The following is a 9,789-nucleotide window of genomic DNA, read 5'->3' on the forward strand; positions in this document are numbered from 1 at the left end:
GCGCGCGAGTACGGCCACGGGGTTGTGCTTGTAAGCATGACGGCCGAGCGCTGAACGGAAGCTCGCTCGCCTTTCCAGCAGTGTCTTGCAGGCGAGACAGGTAAGCGCTCCTATCGATTGTAGCTGGTTGGCGCTCGAGCGTGCGCGCGCGCGAGGCTGCTGTATCGCCGATCGATGAGGAGGAAAAGGCGGAGGAGAGCAACAGAAACAGCGACGAACTCGATAGCGCACGCGAGAGAGTCGTTCCACTGCTGCGCTGCGGCTTTGCCGACCTTGATCCTTCGCACACGTCATCTACGCTTGGTACTTTTCGGCGCGCGCTTTCCCCCGTGCGCGGCAGCGCGCGAGGCACTCGCCGAGTGCGCGTCACGCACCGGCGGCGACGGCACTCCCACGGCGCGTGTCGATTGCGTTTCCGCGATCGCGCGATCGACCGCCAGCGCTGCGCGCCGCTCTCGTTGCTATGCTACGCAGCGGTGGCTGGCTGAGATTGCCCTCCCTGCCGTTTAACAGCCGCGTGATCGTTGCGATTCGATTTGCGCCTCGCCATCGCTAATCTTTGCTGTCCTAATAGCTCTGTTATTGAACGAGTCACGGTATTGGCGACCGTGAGGCAACGCCGTAGTCGGATTATTGCACGTTGCACCCGCACGTGTATACGGACGGAAAGACCTGTTCTCCGAACGAACGAGGGAGAGATTAAGATTGAATTGCCGCGATAATACAGTTTTATTCGAGTTTCACCTCAACGATCCTCGCTCGCAGCGACTTTACGTTGCCAGAGGGAAGCAAACTCATCGAGAAAGTAACGAGCTTCCAAGCGGTTTTCATCGTCACGCCAGCCAAGGTTTCGTCAAAGATCTAGTCGGCGTGTAATTGGAGCCTCGAGGATGGTCAGCGACAATGTCCGAACGAGGCGCGCGCGGCGATTGGCTTATCGGCAAGTGGCTCGCGCCTCGATCCTCCTTGGCCAACTCCTCGCAGAAAGGTCGACGTCCAAGAGCGAGTGTGTCCTCTTTTCCCGTGGATGCGAATCGATACGCCGAGGGCTCGACGGGCCGTCAACTGTGTCGCTCTCGCTCCACGAGCTTCGAGAGTAACGAGGCTGGCTCTGTAAAGCATTTGCCTCCTTATCGAGCCACTGCACAAGGTCACATCGGGCCTCGCTTAATCGCCCACTGTTGCGTTCTTATTTGGCGCGCGTGTTTGCTCGTTCGCTGCGTCGTTGCAGCGAGCAGGTAGCTCCTCGGGAGGGGCGGGCATCACCTCGAGGGCGCGATAGCGAACGACTTGTCCGAGGATTTCTCCGAGATGTTTCCTTCGAGCGCGGCTCCCTGCTCGCTCCTCTCCAGTACTCCCTGCCCCGCGAATCGAATTGAAACGACGTGTCCTGGAACCAGCGCGAGCTAACATAACCCTCGCGGCCGACGTTCATTTATTCAACGGAGCCACGAGAAAGTTTATTTAACAAAGTCGACCGCTAGGGTTCGCGGAGGCCAAAAACCCGTTCGAATCGACGATCCGCAAACAATTTGGCCAAGTCGAGGGCTGATAATCGAGGGCGGAAGGTCGCCGAGGTCATAACTTACTTGGCGTGGAGGATACCGCGATCAGGAAGGCGGCTCCTCCTGGGGGAGACTCAAGCCATTGCACCTCTTTTCCTCGGGAAAGACGCGGCTTGCTGGTTGATCCTTGCGAATACTCCTAGTGGGTATCTCGAGCGCATAATTTTTGGTAGTCGGGATTCGCGTGCGCGCGGTCCCGGAATCAACCAATCCAAACACAACCAGACTAGCTTTTCGTTTATATTTCGCAATGTAGGTTGAGCCGTTGAATGTGTGTCAATCCGATCGACGTGCTATAAATAAATCCGCCAATGAAGCCGATAATGCGCAAATGTTAAGAAAATGGATAGGCGATAAATCGCCGGACGAGCGGGGCACTGTTGCCGGCGTCGTCGTCGTGTCTTAAAAGTAGATAGGCGCGCCTCCAACTGGAAAGGGCTGGTCGCGCGATCGACGAGCGCCCGCCGCCGGGCTTTTTCGCTTCCTTTGCCCATTATTTGCGAGCGACTTCGTGACGTTAGGTTCCCTCCTGCGATCAATTATTGAAATGACCTTGAGCGCCTCGTTGTTCGCGCCGCCATTCGCTTCGGCGACGCGGTTCCTCGCCGACGAACACATCGCGCTCGCGCGTCCCGGCGACGTTCGCTTGGCGTGCGCGCGAGAGAGAGCTTTCGCGCTTTATTCGCAACGCTTCGTCACGGTAGCGTCGCCGCTATATTAGTCACGCGAGCAGCAGGACAGCACTCGACGAGGCGAAAGCCAATGCGTGACCGCCGAAATTCCGACGAGCGAGGAGCGCGAGTTTGACGGCACTTTCGTCTCGCGAGGAACGGCTGGCGTTACGGAGAGTAGGTATTGATCCGCGAGTGTACCAGCGTGCAGGTGTGTATATACCGTAGCAGCGTCGTATCTCTACGCGCGGGTAACTTTGCGGATGCTGCGTGCTGTTTGCTCAGAGGTCAGCGCCGAAAGATCGCGTGCACTCTCTCTCTCTCTCTCTCTCTCTCTCTCTCTCTCTCTCCTTTTTTTTGAATTTCGCTTTAAACACACGAGGATGACCTTCTCGAACGCCTCTTCGATACGCAAACTGGGTGGGTTGTGCATCAGCACGACATTTCCTGCGGATGCGACTGCTTGCCATTTTCTCGCAATTAAATATTCATAAGAGAACGATTTCTTAGCCTTCCTTCGACTCTGCGCGCCTGCCTATTTCGATTGGTTTTCTTTTCTGTTTTTTGTTTGTTGTTGTTCTTCTTCTTTTTTTAACTTTTGACCACGTGCGAATAATTAGTTGTTTGTTTTGGTTGTTACGTATTTTGATTGGCGGCTCTCATTTGAAGATAAATGTGGACTGCGCTAGGGTGCAGCAATGATATTGACTGATAAAATACAGCTGTGACCTGGAAATTGAATGGAACTGACGCTTTATAGTAACAGCACATGTAAACTTAGTCCAACGCGTTGTGATGGATTAAAATATCAAAAATCGAAAATAAATCAATTTCCATAATTGTGAAAAATTTTCCCTGCTTGTAACTTTTCGTGGAACTCATTTTGCTATTGGAATTAAAAGTTATCAAATATGAGATCACAAAAAAAATGAGCTACAAAGGCATTTCTTCAAAATAATACGGGAGGAATAACGTTTTTCCAAAAATAGAAATAGCTATCCTATACCATGAATTGCATCAATTTCCGAGATAAATTCGCTGACGTCAAGTATATTGTTTGAAAAACTTTTTAAAAATAAATTTTTCAGTGGGACATTTGACGATCGCTGAACAAATGAAAAGCAAAGTTGCGCAATTCGAAATGAGAAGTAAAAATCCTCTCGTTTCAAATTTCAAAACTGGAGCATTCATTTCCCTACAGAGTTATTCGTCCCTAATGAACAATAAATAGCATTTTCCTTGTCGCAGCCCCTTCGATCCCGACAAAGTGTTCGGGTCCGCTGGGCAAATTGAATTGCAGCGCCCGGCAGAGGGTGGTAGGCTGGTAGAGGAGCGCCTCGTTATCGCGATGTTTACCTAAAATTTCGACAGCCAATTATCGGGCAGTCGAGTGCGAGGCACGAGTCTCTTCTCTCAATTTCCGCGCCGTCGTCGTCAAATCGAATGACGCCCGTTCGTCGCCGGCCAGATACGCGGATAAATTACATTTCTCGCGCGCTGGGCGCGCCTCGATTCTCTTTTCTCCATCACCCGGTCCCGCTAACGGAATTACGCGCTAATTGCTCGGAGAGACGCTGACTCTGGTTCCGATGCACGCGTGCGCGTGTGATTTTTTTTTTTTTTTTTTTTCATTCGCTCCGGGGGCCTTCGACAATAAGAAAAAGCGGCAAATTCGTTTTATAACATCGGCGCCTTTTTCCCCCCTTTTGTCATGCGAGCCGTACGAACACACAAACGCACAACGAGCTCGATTTCATTCAGCTATATTTAGTGTGCGTTGCGCTGGCTACTTACAGCGCAAAAGTTTGCTCGAGTTTCACTTTCTCGGGCCGCGCCGCGCGCATCGCCGAGGCCAAGCTTTAAAATGCCTCTCGAGGAATAATCAGCGCCGCGGCAATTCGCGTTACGTATGGGCGTGGGGGCTGCGAGTACAACAGTTGCGCGAGAAAAATAACGACCCTTGGCTGCTGCGCCCGATAACTCGCTGCTTACGCGTGCATGCCGTTTGTTTTATCGCGGCGCGGCGCCTCTCTCGCGATATTTACGATTGATTGGGCTTACATCTCATCGCGCGTTTTAATTGGAACAAAATCCTTTCGATATTTCTCGCCGGATTTTCGCAAAGCCAAACGGCCCACGAGTACCGAGTGGACACAATTGAAAATTTACGTCCGCGTGAAATCAGCCAAAAACTTTTCCCATCCCCAGATATTCGGCGGCGCGCGTCGAAATTGTCGTCTTCTGCCTTTCTTGCCCGTTGCCGTTGAAGATCAGAATCGTCCTTGAGGGTGGAGGGGGTTGGGGGCTCAAAATTGCAAACGCGCACGTGAGAATTGCGTAACGCTGTCGTGCGCGTTGTCGCGGCTCAGCGCAGCACGCGGCAGATTTCCCTCGTCGCCCGCCGCGCCGCTCGCGCGTTTTCTTCCGTCCGGGCGTACGGGTGCGGAACGATTGCGATCGAGAGAGAGAATCGCAGCGAAGCCATCGCCGTGGAAGCGGTCGATAATCCCAGCGAAGACAAGCGGATTCCGCAGTCGGCGCGCTCGCGCGTATTTTCCATCAACCAAAAGCTCGGGCTCGCGAGTTTGAATTAAAGCGCTCAAAGGCTCAAAGGGAGTGAGTGCGTCGCGCAATCGCTAATTGGCAGTCGTGGCCGACCGTGTGCCCCGCGCGCAAATCGGATTCGCGTCCGACGTCGACTTTCGCGAGCCTGGAGGCGGCAGCCCGAAGTCCAAAGCGGCGAAACGCGTCTTTTCCCGGCAACGGGGCCCACTAATCGAGTGGAGGCGGAATCGCTCGACGCGAGAGCGGAGGGAGTGCGGCTTTGCGCCGCGACGATGCACGTCTGGCCAGGCCGCGTGCGGCGTCGCTCGCGGTGCGGTATTTCGCAGGCGAGCCGCCGGTTTGATAAGCTCGTCACGCCGCTGGCCTTAATCGTCGAGCTTGCTCGGCGAAATTAGCTGCCTCGCACGCTTCTCCGCTCAGCCGTGCGATACGACGGGCCACTTCTCCTTTTTGCAAGTTGAAAATCTCATTTTCCTGCGCACTTTTTACACAGGAAATCGCGTGTTTACACACGATGATCAAATACAGTTGGTCGTACGCAACTATTCACACTCATATTTCACTTTATTTTTTATTTTCATTGGATCTTTTCCTGGATGGGGGAGGGGTCGGCTCATCGAGTTTAATGTTGCGTTAAGAGCGATAAAATGCGTTGCGTAACGTTGACTATTAATTTTATTGACCTTTTCATAGTTGTGAACGAGTCTTCGGGGATTCTAGAAATGATCATTGGCGCTTTTTTGAACGTTCGCGAGGTCGCCAGGCTCGCTGGCGGATTTGACGTCAAAGGTAGGCTGCTGCACTTCGGGACGCTTGCCGAGAAGCGCGTTGCTCGATTCCTGCTCGTTGATCGGTGCTTCCGGACGCTCCGCCATCGACTTATTTTTGTCTTCCCGCATTACCATAGCGATCTTCTCTTCGATGCAGTCTTTGATATTCTCGGCTATGCCTTTGGCTTTTTGGGCAAGTACTTGTAGAGCGCTTATTGGCAAGCACATTGGCAGAGTTATTTGCAGATTTGAGATCGTGGTCGACAGTGCCGCTATGTCCATATATACACTTGGAATTGTATTGCCCAGTGCCAGTGTTGCCGTTGCAGTCACCTTCAACGATATAACGTCGTTGTAATATTTAAAGAGCACGTTGTATGTAAGCTATCTCCGTTGATCGCACGAATGAAAAATACAACTCACCGTGGAAAGACAAACAATCGCCTTGGGAATTTGCGTGATTTCATTAGTGTCGCTTATACAGTCGTCGCCGTCCTTTCCGAGCACCTTAATGTCATCCATGGCTAGCCTTGCTTGGACATAAATATCCGAGATGTACGATTCTATTTCATTTAGTTTTTTGTCGACGCACAGACTGGTATTGCCTATGATAGCTATTGCGGCCAGTGAAACGGTGTCCTTCGTGACTACGCATGAATCGGCTATGCCATCGAGGCGGGCGTCCTGTCTCGCATGGATTTCTGCCAAACTTGCGTTCACCTTAGCATCCAACTGCGCGAGAGATAACAAACGTTTGTTTTTGCTTCGTGAAGGCATCCTCGACGTTTAATATAATAACGCCGGGCGAATGTCATTCGAAGCGCCGACTATGAAAGGGACGCTTTGTGCGCGACGACAAAAGAGCGAGTTTCCGTGATACTCGCGCGGAAAGCTCTGACAGCGAACGAGAAACGAATCATTACGCGAGCGAGAGACTAGAGCGCAGAAAATTCCACCTCCATTCGAGAGAAGACAAACCAACGATATCGGTATCCTCGCTAAATACTTCCGCGTCGGAGGTAAATCCTCGGCCGGTCTTTCGCGATAGGCAATTCTCGCCTTTTGTTGCGAACTTCGCCCATCAAACTGCGCAATTTATTCCAAATCGATGAACCAACTTATAAGTAAGTTTAGCTGGCTGAGTTTATGTAAGATTTAAAAACGTCGGAAGGGTGTTGGACGATTAACTTTTTTTATTTTTATCGCTATGCATAACACGCGTTTGGATTTTAATTAATACGTCCATTCGTTTTATTAGTCATTCGAGTATATCATTTTTCTAGCTTACTGATGAATTGATAAAGTTTTTTTATTTAACGATAAGACGATAAATCGTCATTTTCTGACAACAACAAAATAGCTTATCGAGTTATTAAAATCAGGTACATCTCAATAATGCATTACGTACAATACTTTCGTAATATGTATATCGTGGATTGACCTCTTGAATTTCTATCTTTCTAAGACTTCACCTTTCATTGCCTCCCTAATTGTATTAGGTCAATTTTTTGTTCGGATGTTAATCGTTATGTAATTTCAAGTAACTTCTTAAGACACAATCACATAATTGGTTTAATAAATTTTTTTCATATAATGCATTTAAAAATCATCTTGAATATATTGACTGACAAATATTTACCGAGTAGTACTTGATTTAGCTATAACAGAGCAATATAAAGTATTTTACCGATAAACATTAGCTTATTAGAAAATATTATATTATATGACTCCGAGTGATAATAGTATATTACGCAACTAGTGCGAGGGGAACGCGATTTACGCACGCGTGTTAGTTCACGCCCGAGCGGAGCGAGGGCGCTGAACTAACACGCGTTCGTAAGTCGCGTTCCCCTCGCACGTGTTGCGTATACTATTTTTTGAAACGAGTGTCGCGAGGCTCGACTAAACGTACATTAATATATATAAACATTACAAAAATGAAGAGTTTCAATGATATAATCAACACATATTTTAAATTAAACCAAATATTGCATTTATTTTATACTTTAAGCACATTTTAACTAAGAACATTTCAATATAAAAATTAAGTACAAAACAATTAACAATTCATGTTAACTTAGAAGAATCACCTTTGTTATTGTTAATATTAATTGTAACATTACAATTATTAAAATGTAGAGTAATATTTCCGCCATCACTCTTCAAAGAGAAAGAATCTTGCTGGCGACGTTTTTTTACGGGAGACTCAATTATAGCTTTCTGAGTATCTGACGGATATAAAAAAGTATCGTCTTCTGGTTGAAAATTTTCATCTGGCACTGATTCATTATCATTATTTATTGAAGGATAATTACTGCAAGATGGTTGCGGTTGCTCAGTTCTGTTTCTCTTGTTTGCTCGAGACTGACTTTCTAAAATATTTTGATCAATTTTTTTTAAAGTTATTCTTTTTGTTATTTTCTTTTGCATGTCTTTTTTATGTTGAAGAGATTGATCAATGTAGCCTTCAGCTACAGTTGTAGATTTCCATCCACCATGTCTCTTCAAATCTGTTATGTCGCCCCCTCCGTCGACTAACAAAGTCGCTGACGTTCTGCGCAAGCTGTGCCCGGTATACAAATCAGGTTCTGGTAACGATAACCACGTAGCAATTTTCTTTGGTACTTGTCCTATCGTATTTATACCAATAGGCTGCCTAGAGCATTTTCCATTTGCATAATGGATGAAAAATCTGTTGTGTTTTTCAATATTTGTAGGTCTCAAAGCCATATATTTTTTGCAAATTTCGTAGAATTCACCATAAATAGCAAAAAATCTAGAAACACTATTTTTAGTGATAGGAATACGCACTAAAATCATGTTCTCATCATTCTCTTCGACTTGTTTTGTATTAATATTTGCTAATTCGCCTCTTCTCATCGCACCAAGAATTCCAAAAATGAGAATAACCTATTATGAATAAAATAAATCCATAAAAGTTTTGAATAATACTTAAATAAAATATATATAGGATTATGAATAGTATAAAACATACCTTTGTACATAAATGTACTTCATCAGGAGCGTCGTTGCAAAATTTACTAATATTTTCAGCTGTAAAAATTCTAGACTTCTTTTTGATATACTTGGCATTTTTCTTTTTAATATAAGCTATGAGTTGATGATAACTGCTGAGATCAAATTTGTCAAAAGTTTTTACTGTAGCTCTTAGCATCGAAAATTTATTCCATAATGTAGCTGGTGAGAGTGTTTGTGCGATTTCTTTGAAATAGGCTAAAAATACTTCTTCAGCAAATGAGCTGGTTTTCTTACTTGAACGCCACGATTTGAAATTATTATATGTTGCAGTATACAATCGTTTAGAACTGTCAGGTAATAAATCTAAAGATACTTCTTTCGCTGCTGCTATAATGTCAGGAGGTATTTGATCGCCATAATCAGATACATTATCTGTGTCGTCAGTAGAACTGTTAACCATTTTCACTTCTTTCTTTAAAAATGCAGCACACAAGATGTTCTTTCCTATGCAAAGGCAGTGAAAAGAATGAGGAAATGGACAGAACAATAGTGTAGGACACGTTAAAATGTGAAACGTTTGGGAAAGCCCGAGTGCGAGAAAAAAAAAAGAAAAAAATGCATGTTTGACATTCGCGGGCCATGTGTTTGGGATTATTGACAGACTTGAACTCGAGTCGAGCGAAAGCAAGCCTCGCGCAGGTAGTGTCATAAAAAGGAGAAAATTGGTTCGACAGCGCTTCGATCCCCACGCACGCTTTCAGCAACTGTAGCAGTCGACTTTTAGATCCCTACGCACGCTTGCAAGAGCGTGTGTAAATCGCATGCTTTACAGCCATAACAGATGGCTCTAAAGTCGAGCCTCGCGCACGGCGTTTCAAAAAATATTACATCAAACGATGAAGACATGTACGCTTTGGAATATTTTAATAACTAGATTTTATAAACAAAAGTATTTTGTTTACTTGCTCGCGTAGTAAACAAACCGTAACAAAATTTGATAAAATATTAAACTTATAACGGAAATAAATCGTAAAACGCGACGAAGGAACCTAAATTTTAATTGTTCTCGATTTCGTTTTCGGCATCATTGTAGTCATTTTTGTTGAAAATGTTATGTGCCTGCTCAACGATTTTGTCTTCGAAAACACTTACTTTATCCAGGATCATCTGAGCAACCGAGAAAATCTTATCGCTGATTTGAACAACTTTCTCCTTCAATTGTTCGATCAACTGCTCGGT

General features: G+C 46.3%; 1 non-coding gene across 1 annotated transcript; it reads left to right on the forward strand.

Moving 5' to 3' along the window:
- The first annotated feature begins 1,581 nt into the window (after nucleotides 1-1,581).
- On the forward strand, nucleotides 1,582-1,765 carry LOC131674597 (U1 spliceosomal RNA). Its single transcript, XR_009302859.1, has one exon. It is a non-coding gene; the product is annotated as a U1 spliceosomal RNA (small nuclear RNA).
- Nucleotides 1,766-9,789: the final 8,024 nt, after the last annotated feature.

Source organism: Phymastichus coffea, unplaced genomic scaffold (genome assembly GCF_024137745.1).
Source record: "Phymastichus coffea isolate CEN01 unplaced genomic scaffold, Cenicafe_Pcof_1.1 PCOF00264, whole genome shotgun sequence".
Taxonomy (NCBI): Eukaryota; Metazoa; Arthropoda; class Insecta; order Hymenoptera; family Eulophidae; genus Phymastichus; species Phymastichus coffea.